Source organism: Mytilus trossulus, chromosome 5 (assembly GCF_036588685.1).
Source record: "Mytilus trossulus isolate FHL-02 chromosome 5, PNRI_Mtr1.1.1.hap1, whole genome shotgun sequence".
In the NCBI taxonomy this organism is placed as follows: domain Eukaryota; kingdom Metazoa; phylum Mollusca; class Bivalvia; order Mytilida; family Mytilidae; genus Mytilus; species Mytilus trossulus.
In genome coordinates, this window is record NC_086377.1 from 3966165 (window position 1) to 3983126 (window position 16962).

The window sequence follows — 16962 nt, forward strand, 5'->3', positions numbered from 1 at the left end:
ATTCCTTAACTGTTTGGGACCAAAACTCCCAAAATCAATAACAACCTTCCTTTTGTGGTCATAAACTTTGTGTTAAAATTTCATAGATTTCTATTCACTTATACTATTAAAGTTATTGTGCAAAAACCAAGAAAAATGCTTATTTGGGCCTTTTTTGGCCCCTAGCTCCTAATCTGTTGAGACCAAAACTCCCAAAATCAATTTGAAACTTCCTTTTCTAGTCTTTAACCTTGTGTTTAAATTTCATAGGTTTCTATTTACTTATACTAGTTATAGTGTGAAAACCAAATGTCTTCGGATGACAACGACGCCAACCTCATACCAATATACGACCAAAATTTTGAATTTTTGCAGTCGTATAAAAATCTTAACTTTTTTTTCAAGTAGACACTCAACCATGAAAATTAGGTCAAGGACATTAGACATGTGACTAAGAGAAACTTGGTAACCTGAGGCATTTTGGTATATATTCAAAGTATGAAGCATCCAGGTCTTCATCCTTCTAAAATATAAAGCTTTTAAGAATTCATCTAACTCCGCTGCTGGCCCCCAGAACATTATATATATGTCGAGCTTTCTGCAACAAAAGTTGCAGGGTCGACAATAAGATGATGTGGTATAATAGTCTATTTTCACATTATCAACTTTTGACTCGGATTCTATGTTTTTTCAACAGGTTTTAATACCTTCTCTGTGGTAAGACATCTTGGTACTCTGTCACTACAAACACCCGAAAGAAGTAAATTCAAAAATATAAATGGTGCAATTTTGGCGGAAGGTTTACTGTTTTCTGATGATTTAGTCATGTATAGAAAACATAATGGCATATGCATTAAACAGTTAACTTCCCTCAAATTTGTTCCAATTAAAGTGGGTACATGTAAATAGGAAATTTGTCTATTGCCAATGACACAATATCCACCTTGAATGACATGGACATCAAATAAATGATACCATGGATACTGTGTCATACTTTCACAGATTTTTATGAAACTTTGCAGATGCTTTTATGATTGCATTTTTAGTTGTGCTAATGTTGATGGTATGTTTTAATATACATGTACTGCCCACTTTAAACAAATTTTATTGTTTCACATACAGTTATTACCATCTTACCCAATACATCTTTAATGCATACTCGAGGTACATGTATTAATACAAATATAAACATTACTTTAAATTTATGTTTACCTTCATTTGATATCCTTAATCTTCAGTCAAACTTTCCGACTCCTCAACCATTTTTTTGTCAACAGAGGAAATTTACCTCCTTTATCTACAATAAAATCCCAATTAAAACTAGACCTTACAAAAAACTCTGTGGCTAATTTATTAAATAATTAGGAGTTGACTGACAATTTCAACCATTCATGATACTTATTTGACGATCTTTTCTTGTTGATCATTTTTGCGACTTAAACTAAAATTTCTCTCCACAGATCTATATGTTATTTGTTTAGATGACATCAAGTGATGGCTATAATCATTCATTTATAGGTCTAGGTTAGCTTTAAAGGCATACGATACAGTTACAGAGGAGGTAATGACGTTGCTAATGCAAAATGTTATTTTCGCGACATCAAACTTTAACATACCAGAGAAAAATGCATTTTTCGACTGATTTTTATCATTCAAACTGAATTTATTTGAAAACGAGTTCATGGAACCCCATTTTTCAAAACAGCAATTTGTTTGACTTTCAATTTGCAGGGAGATTATGTGACCCAAATTTTATAAAACTGTAAATAAAGGATTTTTTTTAATTTTGATAAACATAAAGCCAAAAATGACATATTTTTCCTCAATTCATGAACATTTGATAAATACTTGTTATTTCGGAATAAAAAATGCATAATTTTTTAGGATACTTATAAAATACAGAAATTACCGATTATTTAAAGTCATAAGAAACCTCAAATTAAAAAAAAATATGCATATGTTTTTTATAACTAAATGGTTGATTTTCATTAAACAACTTATGTTCATATACTTTTTTCTGATGAAAATTCTTTAATTTGTCCACATTTAGAAGAAGAGTACTTATTTTTAATTGCTTGCTGCCAGCAAGCAATTTGCTGACATATTTTCAGTATGCATAGTGACCCGAGCGTAACCCTCCTTGTAAAAATCCGGTGACCACAATACGCATAGATCTGTCATTGAAATAAACAAATATCTGATTATACATGTTAAACACGTGCTCAATACCCATGCTTTTTGTGATTTGTTTACTATAAGGTGACAATCGGTTAAACTCGGCTTCAAATCACGGCATTTAATGAGCAGCCATATTTGTTCAATTATAACAAACAGAGAGAGAAAAAAATTGGCGATTATATGATATATTTGCGAAAATAATGATAAAATCCTGCACATAGGACTAAGTTTATGAATGTATACATCCATTGGTTCAAGAATTGGACAAACATTATTTTTCACCACTCATTGTTTCATATGACTTTAACAAAAAACAATTTGTGTTTATCTTTTATAACAAAAAAATTATGTCTTTTTTTCGAAAAAAGAAAATACGGCCACATATCTGAATTTTGAGCAAATTTTCAAAATTTCGACCTCATTTTTCTCAAAAAGTAGCACATGAAGGTATATTTTTTATTACATATTTGATTTAATCAGGTAAAAAATAGCCTATATGCAAATTTTCACGAACTTGTAAATACAGGATCAAAACTGTACGGTATGCCCTTAAGAGAAATTCAGCCCATTGTGTAAGGACAAGGATAAAATATTGATTATTAGAACATGCTTTCAGTAACTGCTATAAATCTCAGATGTGTATTTCATGTGTTTTTGTTTTAGGATTTTTTATTGTGCTTTGACTTTGTATTGATCTTAGAATTAAGCCCTTTTCAAATGATTTTTATAGTTTGCTAGTTGAAATGTTGCACCACTGTCATAGGTTAGAAGGAGGGTTTCGTGCCAGCAACCATTTTTAATGTTTTACAAACTCCATGTGTCTGTCTTAATTCAGGAGCTTGTAATTCAGTGGTTTGTTGCTGTATATCATAACAGTTTATCGTTCAATGTTTTGTTAATAAATCAGGCCCTAAGTTGTTCATTGGTAATTTCAAGTCCTTGACGTTGTATAGCTCATTGTTGAAGGATGTACAGTTACCTATGGTTGTTAATTTTTGTCTCACTGGTCTCATGGAGAGTTGTTTCATTTACAATCATACCACATCTTCTTATTTTTACAAAACATTTAAATAAGTATACTTCATCTTAGAAGCTGCAAACAAACTGGTACAGTCCAAGTTCCTTTTCACTTTGTTTCTTCAACATCATTTGTATGAATGTATCTGCAACATCTACAAGGAAAAATTGTTTCTGTAAAAATGATAAACGTACTTAAATCTTATACTTAATAAAAAAAAATGGGGTCACCGTTCACAACCTGCCTTCGAAAGAAGCATACATTTTTGTAAAGGTACCTTTTTTCTGTTGAACTAATAGCAGAAATAGAGGTAATACCGAAATAAGAGAACTTAATTACAGAAATCGCTCAAATTTTACAATAGTTTAGTTTAAGAACAGCTTACAGCTAATACATTAATGCTAGCAAGACAAATCTTTGTTTGGCTTGCTTGCTTTGCTTGTATCAATGTTTGCTCAAGCATGGCAATTAAGATAGGCGGGGCTTCAGCTTGTATACATCATACTTAAATTTTATTGGACGGTTATGTTTGAAGTTAAGGACACTAAACTTTAAAACATCACAGGATGACAAATATAAAGCGCAATCATAGAAATGGAAGCCAAAAAAATGTATGTTTTTTTCTGGAAGATATGCATTTTCATTATCCAACTGAAAAGACTATCGTCAAGTACTTTTAGTAAAGCAAAATAACTATTCAAACACACCTACTCTGATTTAGTGATGCATTGCATAGGTATTTCATTTGACCTATATATTTCATCGTTTCAGTAGTAATGTGATTTTTTATGTTATAAAGTCAACCAGTAGCTTTGCTATATAAAAATGATAGAATCTGAAGCGAGATGATGTATCAAATGTTCTTCCTTTGTGCGTTTTTTAGACAAATTCTTCATCTCAAACACACCTTAACATAAGACGGTTCGCTCGATTTTATTTTTTTGTTACAATTGTTACCAATCTTTGGATTTTTTTTTCTTGAGTCACGTAATGGAAGGACAGACACGGAAATAAGTAAACTTATAGATTGATATGTTCTCCGTCCGTATTAATTAAAAAAAGGGAAGTATTTTCTTCATCCAACTTGATAGATAACCATGTCGTCAACTTGATATCTAACTGTTCTGCTTAACTATGTAATAGATAAATTAAAAACTTATGCAAATGGTTGGGTTTTTTTTACAATAAAACTGTCGTATTTGAGAAGAAAATTGTTATTTTATTTGTTTCTATTCACTTTTAAAATATTTCACACTAAAGTAAACATAACAGAAAGCACTTATCGCCTTCTCTATAAATAATAATCAGTTTGAAGGTTTACAAGCAAAAATTAATCCAAAGTGCACAATATTCAATAACAATAGACATAAGAAATAAAATAATTAAGTCATCCCCCTGATTAATTCATCCCTTTGATTAGAAAATCAAGCGCACCTTCTTTATAAGGGTGTGTTTGAGATGAATATTTTGTGTTGAAAACGTACAAAGAAAGAATATTTGATACATCATCTCGCTTAAGATTCTATCATTTTTATATAGCAAAGCTTCAGGTTGACGTTATAACATAAATAAAATCACAGTACTAAAAGATGCAATATATTGGTCAAATGAAATACCTATTTAATGAATCACTCTACTCACTAAATCAAAGCAGGTGTGTTCGAATAGGTTTTTTGTTTACTAAAGTACTTGACGACAGTCTTTTCAGTTGGATGATACAAAAATGCATAATTTCGAGAAAAAAACAAATATAATTTTTGGCTTCCATTTTTACGATTGCGCTTTATATATTTCATCTTGTGATGTTTTAAAATTTAGTGTGACTGTCCTTAACTTCAAACATAACGTCCAATAAAATTTAAGTATGATGTATACAAGCTGAAGCCCCGCCTATCTTAATTGCCATGCTTGAGCAAACATTGATACAAGCAAAGCAAGCAAGCCAAACAAAGATTTGTCTTGCTAGCATTAATGTATTAGCTGTAATTAAAAATAATAATAAAAAGTTAAGGTCACGGATGAGTTCCAAAAATGGCATTTTTATACCAAAGGGAGATAATTTTGAGCAATTTTAATGATATCTACATTTTACAATTCATCTGAGGCCATCAAAAATTGATTTTTTAAAATTATTTTTTGTACCATATGATAAAGTAACAACTACTTAAGGTAACAAATAAAAGGAGTAGGTAAGGTTCCGATTTTGGCCTCAAATTTCAAATTCATCTAACGAAAGATATTGGACACTTTTTAAACTCTTAACTGTCTATTTCAATTGATTCAATTAGTTAATGTGAAAGATTTTGACTGACTTAGTCATTAAAAACGCTCAGATTCAAGCTTTCGTATGAAAAATCTATTTAATTTGCCAAAAAATGTCACTTTTCTGATGGTTTTTGTCAAAAAATGAAAGTGGCCGCATCTGTGTTCATCCTCAACCTTTACATGTATATATATATATTATGTATTATCATTAAATACAATTAAAGAACCTTAGTGAGCACACTCACATACCCCACGTCCCCACATTGTCATTGGAACAATTAAATTAGTGTAAGAAAAAAAAATTGTATAAGAAAAATTAATTTCCTGCCAATATGCACATCTAAATAGTATGTCCTTATTATCTACAAAATTTCATGAAATTCTGTTGTGTGGTTTCAGAGGAGTTGAGATGACAAACTGTTGCAGAAGTACATTGAAGCAAATAAGTTCAAAGGGGCGTAACTCCTAGAAAAAAAATTGAATCACAATTTCCCGTCGATATGCAGAACTACATCGTATGTCCTTATTATCTGAAAAGGTTTTGTGAAATTCTGTTGTGTGGTTTGAGAGTAGATGAGATGACAAACTGTTGCAGTAGTACATTAAAGTAAATAAGTTCAAAGGGGCGCAACTCCTAGAAAATAAATTGAATCGCAATTTCCCGTCGATATGCACAACTACATAGTATATCCTTATTATCTGAAAAGGTTTCATGAAATTCTGTTGTGTGGTTTGAGAGGAGTTGCGATGACAAACTGTTGCAGTAGTACATTAAAGTAAATAGGTTCAAAGGGGCGTAACTCCAAGAAAAAAAATTGAATCGCAATTTCCCGTCAATATGCACAACTACATAGTATGTCCTTATTATCTGAAAAGGTTTCATGAAATTCTGATGCATGGTTTGAAAGGAGTTGTGATGACAAGAAACAGGACTGACGGACGGACGAACGGGTCAAAAACATTATACCCTCCGCAACTTGTTGCATAGGGTATAATTAACATTTCAATATTATAAATGAACACGAATAATTACAATATCATAATGTAAGGGGAAAATTTACACTTTCATTTAAGACAGAAACCATCTAAAATTTACCAAAAAATCTAAAATTTTGAAGATTTCAGTAATTTAGCATAACTTAATGATGCTAGTACCTGATATATGCATTGTATTGTCAAAAACATCCTATATTTATTTAGCAGAAGCATGCTACTTTCCAATAAATAGCTTAAGGATTACATTTTCACAATTTTGTAAAACTGCTATATTTTGGGGCCAAAAAGGGGTCTTACTGAATCTACTCCTTTGTAATGAAAAAATAAATGTTTATTTTTCTCTTAAATTTTCATACATGTACCCTCGAGCCTTCTTATTGTAACTTATAGTAGTTTCTGGTTTTATCATTGTTGAAGGCCATACAGTGACCTAAAGTTGTTAATTTCTAATGTAATTGTGTCTATTGTCTTGAGACGAGATTTGTCTCATTGGCAATCATACAGTATACCATATTTTCTTTTTAATTTGTTGACTTAATATATTTCTTAATATTTTCAACACCTATTCACATACTTTTAAACTAGAAAACAATGGCGGATCTAGAAATTTTCATAAGAGGGGGCCCATAGACTGCCTAAGAGGGGGTCTCCACTTCAGTCTTTTCCCCTTACATTATGATATTGTAAAGTCAATTGTAAAATACTGGTATAGATTTGAAAATCTTACAAATGAATTCAGTCTATTGAAAGATGCTTATAAATGCAGCCAAGAGCTTAACAAATCTAACATAACTTCTTCTGCTATGGAAAGCCAACGGGGTCAAAATTCTTACTTCGTAACTTGTCAATTTGTAACTGTGTGATTTGTCAATTTGTATATTGCTGTTTTGTAACTTGTCAATTTGTTAAAAGTCAATTTGTATATTGTCTATTTGTATATTGATGTTTTGTAACTTGTCCATTCGTTAAGTGTCAATTTGTATATAGCTGTTTTGTAACTTGTCGATTTGTTAAATGTCGATTTGTATGTATATTGTCTATTTGTATATTAATGTTTTGTAACTTGTCGATTCGTAAATTGTCAAATTGTATATTGATGTTTTGTAACTTGTCGATTCGTTAAATGTCAATGCGTGATTTGTCAATGTGTGAAATGTCATCTTCTTCTTCTTCTTCTTCTTCTTCAGGAAGTCCACCCTATCTGCAGGGTCACCGCATTTAAAAATTTTGTTTATTTTTAAAATTGCGTTATTTAAAATCTTATCTACTAGTTAAAATTTAAAATAATAGTAACAGAGTTAGAATAGGATATAACTAAAAATTAGTTAAAAACAGGAACTTGTATGTACACTATACATCTTAAAATCGTTGTATTATGCTAACAATCATTATGACGACAGATGGCGCTCCGTTTCTTCTACGGTGTATAAGCCTCCTGTAATTAGGAGCACCTCCATATTGAATATATGGAATAGCAAAATAAAATAAAACTGGGGTCCTGTAAACATGCAATTTTTTAATTTGCTTTCTTTTACGCATTTGCTGTAATTGATTGATTAAAAAATTGCATGTTTACAGGACGCCAGTTTTATTTTATTTACTGATGTGGACTTTCGTTCGAGAACGGAAACTATAAACATACATCCCGACTAGTCAAGTCCCGCGACGTAATCGATCTCTCCTAATTGCGAGGTAATTGAAATAGTCGTTGGTCCGTGGAATATAACGACTGGATTATTCAGGTAAATACAATAAGGAGATGTGGTAATAAACCGTATGATTGACAATGAGATAACTATCCACCAAAGCGAAGTTCAAATAAAGTCGATTGATTGATTGTTGGTTGCTTAACGTCCAGTGGCAAATATTTCATGCATATTCAGGACGAGAACAACTTCACAATAAATACAATAGGTAGGTTGATACGATAGAGGCCATTTGGGATGATGGTCGGGGAAATTTGGACTACCACTGGAAAATGAGGGTATTTTGGATAGGGACAGAAATTTTGCCTCTCTTTACACGAGGCATCGGATTTAACGTCCCCTTCTGACCGGACGTGACTGCAAACTTGGTACATCCCGCACAGCCAAACGGACGCCCCACTTCAGCAAGCGTTTTACTGCCGGTCGGGAGAAGACCAAGTGACCATATTTCCATACCCCAGTCACCCGGGGGGGGGGGGGGGGAGAATAAAGTCGATGTAAGCAAGTATAGGCAACCTACGGCCTTCAACAATGTGAAAACATAATACAAAATAGTCGGCTATAAAAGGCTACATCATTACTGGAAAACCCAGGTTCTAGTAATAAACGTATCTATAAATCCTAAAATGCTATTATCGGTTCATTTTATTCTGACAGGAGGGGAAAGGACTGACATATATATATTGATGCACATGCCTACTGAATTTTTTCTGGTCAAGAAGCTTAAAAATTGCCGCTACCAGATTCCCGTTCTATAAAAAATTACAACTAAAAAGATCAAAATATTCACGAGTCCCTCGATCGCAACAGCTGCTTATTAACGCCTAGTATTCCCGATATAATCCCCACCCGGTGACACACCTCCTTATAGCCCGGCAACCTTACCAAATCTTATATTTTGTCGATCGGATCGTTAATTAACCGAAATGATTCACTATGTTAATCAATAAAGCTAAAAGATTTTAAATGTGCATGTCATATAAAATAAAAAATCATTTGCAATGAATTCGTAACAATATAATCCTAACTCAATTGACAAACCATGCTGTATTCCACCTGGTTCTTCTGTCCAGCAGTCAACCGTGATCCCAGGTCGGGTTGTTGTCCCTTTGACACATTCCCCATTTCCATTTTCAATTTTAAGTAGGTGACGCGTGTAGTAAAAAAATAAACAGTTTCATAGTTTTACGATCATGGTCATTAACAAACTATCCAGAGGAAAAACCTCCTAATATATTTCGATCTAGTACCATGATCATTCTAGATTTGTATCTGTATCTGTAGGAAAACGTTGTGGATTAAAAAAAAAACGGCTTTAATACAACGATAGACAGAGCGCCGTCGATGTATTGACGATGCAAGAGAGTAGTTTCTGAACGACTGTCAACGCTCGCGGTTTGCGCACTACAGTTTCTTCAAGGTGGTTCCACTCGAATACTGTTTTTACGAAAAATAAGTTGGAATATAGTGGTATTTTGCTCGTTGAGATCTCAAAACACTTTTTGAAGTTCTTGATATGCAATTTTTTCAATACGTTTCTTGACTGATAATTGTTCAATCGGGCACTTGGCAGCAATTGATTGTCCTTTTTTGAAAAACTTTCTTATCAGGAATTCTAGTGTTAATTTTGACTTCTTGACTACGTTGCATTTTTGGAAATATTGGTAGTCCAATTTAGGTCCTCGTTTAGTTTTCTGGTTCCTTTAGATTTTATTACAAAATAGTGCATTTTCAATACAGTTTTAATATATATATAGTATACATTAATCAAGTAACTCATTAAAAAAAAAAACCATTCAGTTTGTCTTTGCAAAGTTCAAATATGATATAATAAACTGTGACATCTTTTATCTTCATTACTCAGGAGCCAAATAAATAAAGATTGTTCGTCTATTTGCTTCTTGTATTAAAACATCATTAGAGAATTGCATTCTTTTCTGAAATTTTTATATTGAGATTATAATATTAAGGAATAATTAGTGTCAAACCATTTCTCCCATTCATGATACATATAGTTCAAAATTTGATGCCCAGGACACTATAGTATAAATTTTCCAGCACCGTCTTATATTTCATGTATTTAGTCTTATTTTGAGCCGGTTAAATATTAAGTATAAATTTCCTGCCAAGTGACAGTAATATATTTGCGAAGTTGATAAGGAAGCCCGTTCGAGGACAGCGGCACATCTATGATATCCCATCCCAGGTTTGGTTACCAGTACAGTAAACTCTAACTAAAAGCGAGACCCTGATATACATGCTATATAAAACAAACAATGTATTTATCTATTTGTTTTCTTTTATATAAATGTGCTTTACATAATTGATTTAAATTACATTGGTATATATTCCATGCCGGTGCTCCTACTTACAGGAGGCTTATACACCGTAGAAGAAACGGAGCGCCATCTGTCGTCATAATGATCGTTAGCATAATACAACGATGACATTTCACACATTGACATTTCACACATTGACATTTAACGAATCGACAAGTAACAAAACATCAACATACAAATTGACAATTTACGAATCGACAAGTTACAAAACATCAATATACAAATCGACATTTAACAAATCGACAAGTTACAAAACAGCAATATATACAAATTGACAAATCACACAGTTACAAGTTACAAATTGACAAGATACGTAGTAAGAATTTTGACCCCGTTGGCTTTCCATATTCTGCCAGTTCTCATTTGCTAGTAGAAAAAGTTTTTGAAATTAAACAAGAAGTAAAACATTTCGGACAATATAAATTTTTGAACATATCTAGCAAATTAATTCACACTAAATATATTAGCAATTGGTATGCTAGCCACAATAAGGCCTCTGATAGAAAACTGTATAATAATGTGAAATTTAAGCTACAGTCATGCTTCAATGATTCCCTATATATAAACAGTGGCGGATCCAAAAATTTTCATAAGTGGGGCCCACTGACTGACCTAAGAGGGGGCCGCTCCAGTCACGCTTCATACAAATAGATTTAAATTCCTTTTCAGACATAGGATTTAACATTTTGGTAAAATTTTCATCCAAATTATTTAAATTTATATCATTAATTTTATATTTAGATCTAATTTTGTTATATTGCAGACATTCAATCAAGAAATGAATCTCATTTTCAATTTTTCCTGTGCAAAATTTACAAAATCTATCATTAGATGGTATTTTTGGTCTTGCATACCTCCCAGTTTCTATTGCTAATGAGTGTGCATTATTCTTAATTTAGTGAGTTTTTTTCAATTAACCCTTTCCTCCATTGATTTTTTTTTTTTGCATACTTGATTCGCATAGGATTTTTTTGATAAAATGCTGAAAAATATGCTTTAAAGTATGAAGGCATTGCGAAAAACAACTATTTCATTAAATAAATTTGAGTCGGATATATATATATTCCTATGATATTCCTTTTCATAATGGATACCAATTTTATTAAGTCAACTGCAGACACTTTGTAGTCAAAGTGTTTCAACTGAGGTACTACAAAGGCGTCATTATTGAGTAAGGGGGGTGGCGTCAAAAGGCGTCATTATGGAGGAAAGGGTTAAAGGTATTTAGGAATATTAAAATTTAAATATTCTTGTTGTTTAAATTTTACTAAAAAATAAAAGTTTACCACAGTGTCCATCTTTTATTTTAGAAAGTTCAAATATAATTCTATTTTTGTAGAAATCTTCTAGTTTCTGTTTGAAATTACTATTACAATGCTTTTTAAAGGGTATTGCAATATATTTCATTAATTCAGATAGTTTATAAGACCATGAATTTTCTCTATTTGTGAGAGTTTTGTCCACTTCAAAAGCAGCCTTGAAAATTTCATGCGGACCACCAGACTGAGACGCTCATAATATTTATACATAAGTTGATAACATTTAATATGAATGGGTAAAGTGCCAAATTCACACCGCACTGCTAGATTGGAAGACTTTCCATGAACCACAAGTATGTTTTTAAATATGGAGTTTTGTGTTTTGTCTATAAATGCTTCAAAATTTGGTTTGAATTCTGATAACCATACTTCTGATCCATAAGTTAAAATAGGAGTTATCATTGAATTAAAAAGCTGGAGCCAAGTCTTAACAGACAAATTTTCACTATATGGTAGTTTTGACTTCAATGCAAAATATGCTGTTTTAGCTTTATCTGAGAGGCTTGACACTGCTTGTATAAATTTTCCAGAGCTATGAAAATCAACTCCTAAGTATTTATAACAATCAACAATTTCAATTGCATTAGAACTGTAATAAAAGTAAATGTTTTTTTAATTTACTTTTAGTTTTAGAGAAAATTATAATTTTTGTTTTCTTAAGGTTCAAGTCCAGTTTCCATTCAGTACTATGTTTTTGTAAAGAATCAAGAGAGTTCTGGAGACCATCTGCATATTCCGATATCAATAATAAATCATCAGCATACAATAAATGGTTCACTTTTTGACCACTTAAATTTAAGTTTGTATCTAAGTATTTTTCTATGTCATCAACAAATATATTACTGTAAATTCAGAAATTATTGAGTGCATTTTTTTATTATTGCGATTTTGTCATTTTAGACTTAATTGCGATTTTAATTATAAAGATTTTGAGAAAAATCCTGTTTAATTCATATCAATGATTTTAAAATGCGAGTTAAAATTATTGCGTTTACAAGTCTGTTGCATTTTTCGCAATAATCAAAACCTCGCAATAATTTCTGAATTTACAGTAAATAAAGTTGGACTTAAACTGTCACCTTGTTTGACACCCTGATTACCAAGAAAAGGCTTGGTAAACATATTTTGATATTTACATGAATATAAGGTATTAGAGTACATGTCATGCAGTATATTATAAAATTTGCCTTGTATTTCTTTATTTTGTAATTTTAAGAACAGAGCTGATCTCCAGACACTGTCAAAAGCCTTTTTAAAATCTACAAAACACACATATAGTTTCTTTTTACATTTAAACAAATATTTGTTTATTATTGTTTTAAAATAAAGACATGATCTACAGTTCTGTAATTTTTTTCTAAAACCACCTTGATTTGAAAATAATAAATTATGTGTTTCAAGAAAATCACTAAGTCGTTTTTGTAAAATGGATGTAAAGACTTTACCAAGACGTTATGCTTATACCTCTATAGTTCCCACAATTGGATGGGTCACCAGATTTATAAATTGATGTCAATTGAGAAATGTTCCAAATTTTGGGGAATTTTTCTGAGTTACGTATCTTATTAAAAAGTTTGGTCAAAAGTAAAACTAGAGTGTTTGACCACACCTTTAGAAATTCATTAATTATCAAATCAGGACCTCCAGATTTTCCATTTTTTAACTTCTTAATACAGTCTTTGATTTCTTTACGTGTAATAGGGACATTAAGAGATGTATTAGAAAAGTTGTGATTTTTGTTCTCTATATTTTGATTTGTATCAGTTGTATCATTATTACTTGAAGCAAGCAAATTTCTATAGTGAATCTCCCATTCTTTGGCAGAAATAGCAGGCTCACAATTATTATTCTTTATTTTGTAATTATTAATGCTTCCCCAAAAATTTTTGGTGTTCTTTGGGTTTATCTCATTTATTTGTTTTATTAAGGAATGAAAAAAATCCTTTTTTAATTCATTTTTCAATTTATTGTACTCTCTTTTACAGTTGCAATAAGTCAATCATAATTAGAGGCTTTACCTAATTTATTTCCAAGGGAACGCACTTCTTTTCTAAGGAGTAAGCAATCATTTGACATCCATACTTTCTTTAGGTTTTTCTTTTTTTTGTGTGTCTTTGCAATATGGATTTTTAAAAATTGCTTTAGGGAGCTACCATTTGATTTTTAGGGGGGGGGGGGGGGGGGGGGGGGGTGAAATTTGAAAAAAAAGGCAGGACAGGATTTTGAGTAAAAAAAAAAGGCAGGATGAGTAACTTGGCAAAAAAAAATGGCAGGATGACAATTATTGTAAAAAAGTCAGGATAAGCTAAGAAATAAAAAAGGCAGGACCAAATAGACTGAAAAATAAAAATACAGGACAGAGATTACAACTAAAACAAAAAGGCAGGACAAAATTTTTCATCCCAGCCTCCCCATAAAAATCAAATGGTAGCTCCATTTAGCTACCATTTGATTTTTATGGGGGGGGGGGGGGGGGGGGGGGGGGGGGGGGGGGCTAGGATGTAAATTTTGTCCTGCCTTTTTATTTTTCACTGTGTTCCGTCCTGCCAGAGACATATAATACATTGTATTATATGTCTCTGGTCCTGCCTTTTTTTTTTTTATCCTGACTTTTTTACCAAAATTGTCTTATTTTTTTTGCAAGTGTGTCATCCTGCCTTTTTTTTTACTCAAAACTCCTGTCCTGCCTATTTTTCAAATTTTATCCTAGACCCCCCCCCATAAAAATCAAATGGATGAGCACCGTTAAAAGAAACTGGGGTTTTTTTTTGCAGTTTTTTATAGTCACAAATCAATGGAAAACAATTATCTGGCCATAATCGGCGAACATTTCAACAAACTTCCCCATATTAATTCAAATAATTTACAGTCTTAACATGACGGCTAAATATATATATCAGGCCGAAAGTTCCCGGAATCTCCCGTTGAGACACCCCCCCCCCCCTTTATTTTCCAAACGGGTATTTTAATGCGTGTTTCCTTAATGGCAGTTTTGAAAGAGAAATAATAGTAAGTGACTTTTTACCGAGAAAATTTAAGTTTTATGCATTTTACGTATCCGATCTTATCAACACATCTTCATCTTCATCCTCAAGTTTCGTTTGCTCCGTCTTCATGGTCTCCTTTCGTACAGAAGAGTTAGGACATATTACTACACGAATATTTATTATTAAAGTCGTAACATCCCTAGAAAGATCAATAAAATACAAATGTGTATTGATATCATGTTTTTTTCTACAAAGAACGATGAAATGTCTTGTCATTCTAAATCAAATTAAAACTCGACAGCGGACTATTTTTATGTGCATTTAAAACTTTGTTGACAGATTGCGATTCGTGCTCGCGTCGTCTGTCAAAGATGATTTGCAAATTTTTCATACTAGAAGCAAGGAGATTGAAAATTATTCACAGGAAAAACAGTTTGTTTTGAGGCAAACAAAATCAACATTCAATTAAATAAAAAAGCGAGTTAAGGAATTTACGTGGTAAGATTTTAATAGAACAAGCAAAAAAAGGATCTGAAAATGCATTTATGAGGGTGAGGATTAGAGGGGGGGGGGGGGGTACTCTTTTTCCTTCTCTCACCCTTTGTCTCCTTTCTCCTACCCCTCTTCTCTATATTTTATTTTTTTTAATTTACCGGAAAAAGAGAGATATTTTATTTCTTCATATTTTATTTTTTTCTCCAACTTCTCCTTTTTCCCAACCTTCCTCTCCTTTCTCCTACCCCTTTCTCCCACCCCTTTCTCCCTGTCTCCCTGTTCTCCCCCTCATTTATATCTGATACTGATCATAACTCATGAATAAAAATGGTATATCTGGTCTGATCAGTTGGGCTGCTGTGTCAGGATTTGTCTGTCAAAGTGATACAAAACTCAAGTTTTCAAGTTTTTATTAAATCAGGAAAATCAATACAAGTATAATGATGTCTTCCCCCACATTAACATGATATTACATCACATGAATAAATATATATTATGTATGACAAAATATCAAATCAAGGTTAAATGAATAAAATTACAAAGATTCAAAGCATAATTGTATGTAATGGCATATATTTTTTGTATCATCAATATTTTGTGGGTTAAGTAAACTAATAATGGTTTCCATAACTTTTTCAGGGCACAGATCTTGTGAATTAAAATTTAGTTTATTAAATAGTTGTTTTCTATTATTTTCAAATTTTTTGCAATAAATAAGGAAATGTTTTTCATCTTCTATTTGATTGCAGTTAGAGCATATTCTGTTTTCTCTCTTAATTTTTGGTCTGAAATATCTACCCTTCTCAATCAAAAGAGGGTGGGAACTAATTCTTAATTTTGTAAGATTTCTTGTTATATTAGGAGAACATTTATAAGATAGATAATTTTGCAATTTAAATTCTTCTGAATAAATATTGGCATAGAAATGTAATTTATTGTCTTGTTCAATTGAACGTAATTTTTCTAGATTATGCAAAGTGTTATTAGAATGTTGGTTATTAATATTTTCCTTTAAGTTCTTTAAATTGAGATTATTGTCTGTTAAATTATATTTTTCAATAGAGTTAGAGATAAATTTGTGCCAAGATCTGTGTCCATCAGTATATAATGAATGATCTAATTTATATGTTTCACTAAGCAATCTGTCAGATGGAAGCTGTTTAAGTCGATCATAATATTTAAGGGCTAGGGTTAGTATATGATTCAAAGTAGGTTGTCTTCCTAATTCACACTTCACTGCCATATTTGAACTTCTCTTGTGAACTCCTAAAATATTTTTACAAAATTTATTATGAATTTTTTCAAAAGGTAATTTATCAATATTTGAGTCTTTTATATTGTAGTCACTAATCCATATTTCAGATCCATAAGTACTTATGGGTTTTATAAGAGTATCAAAAAGTTTTAATTTTAGTTTATGATCTATAGTATTGAATCCAAATGTCTTAGAATGCAGAGAAAAAAGTGCCTTTAGGCTTTGTTTGTATAAGTGTTCTGCTGCATGTTTAAAATTTCCATTAAAGTAAATGATAATACCCAGATATTTATATTTCTCAACAATTTCAATTTCTTTGTTATCATAAAAAAAATTAATTTTTTTTAAATCTTTTTTACCTTTACTGAAGATCATAATTTTTGTTTTATTTAAATTGACATTTAGCTTCCATCTATCACAGTATG

The 16962-nt window shown here is 31.5% G+C and overlaps 1 long non-coding RNA gene across 1 annotated transcript in view; it reads left to right on the forward strand.

Annotated features, from left to right (window-relative positions):
• The window catches only part of LOC134719362 (uncharacterized), a 34220-nt gene that overhangs the window by 539 nt on the left and 16719 nt on the right, over nucleotides 1–16962 (forward strand). The window lies entirely within an intron of this gene.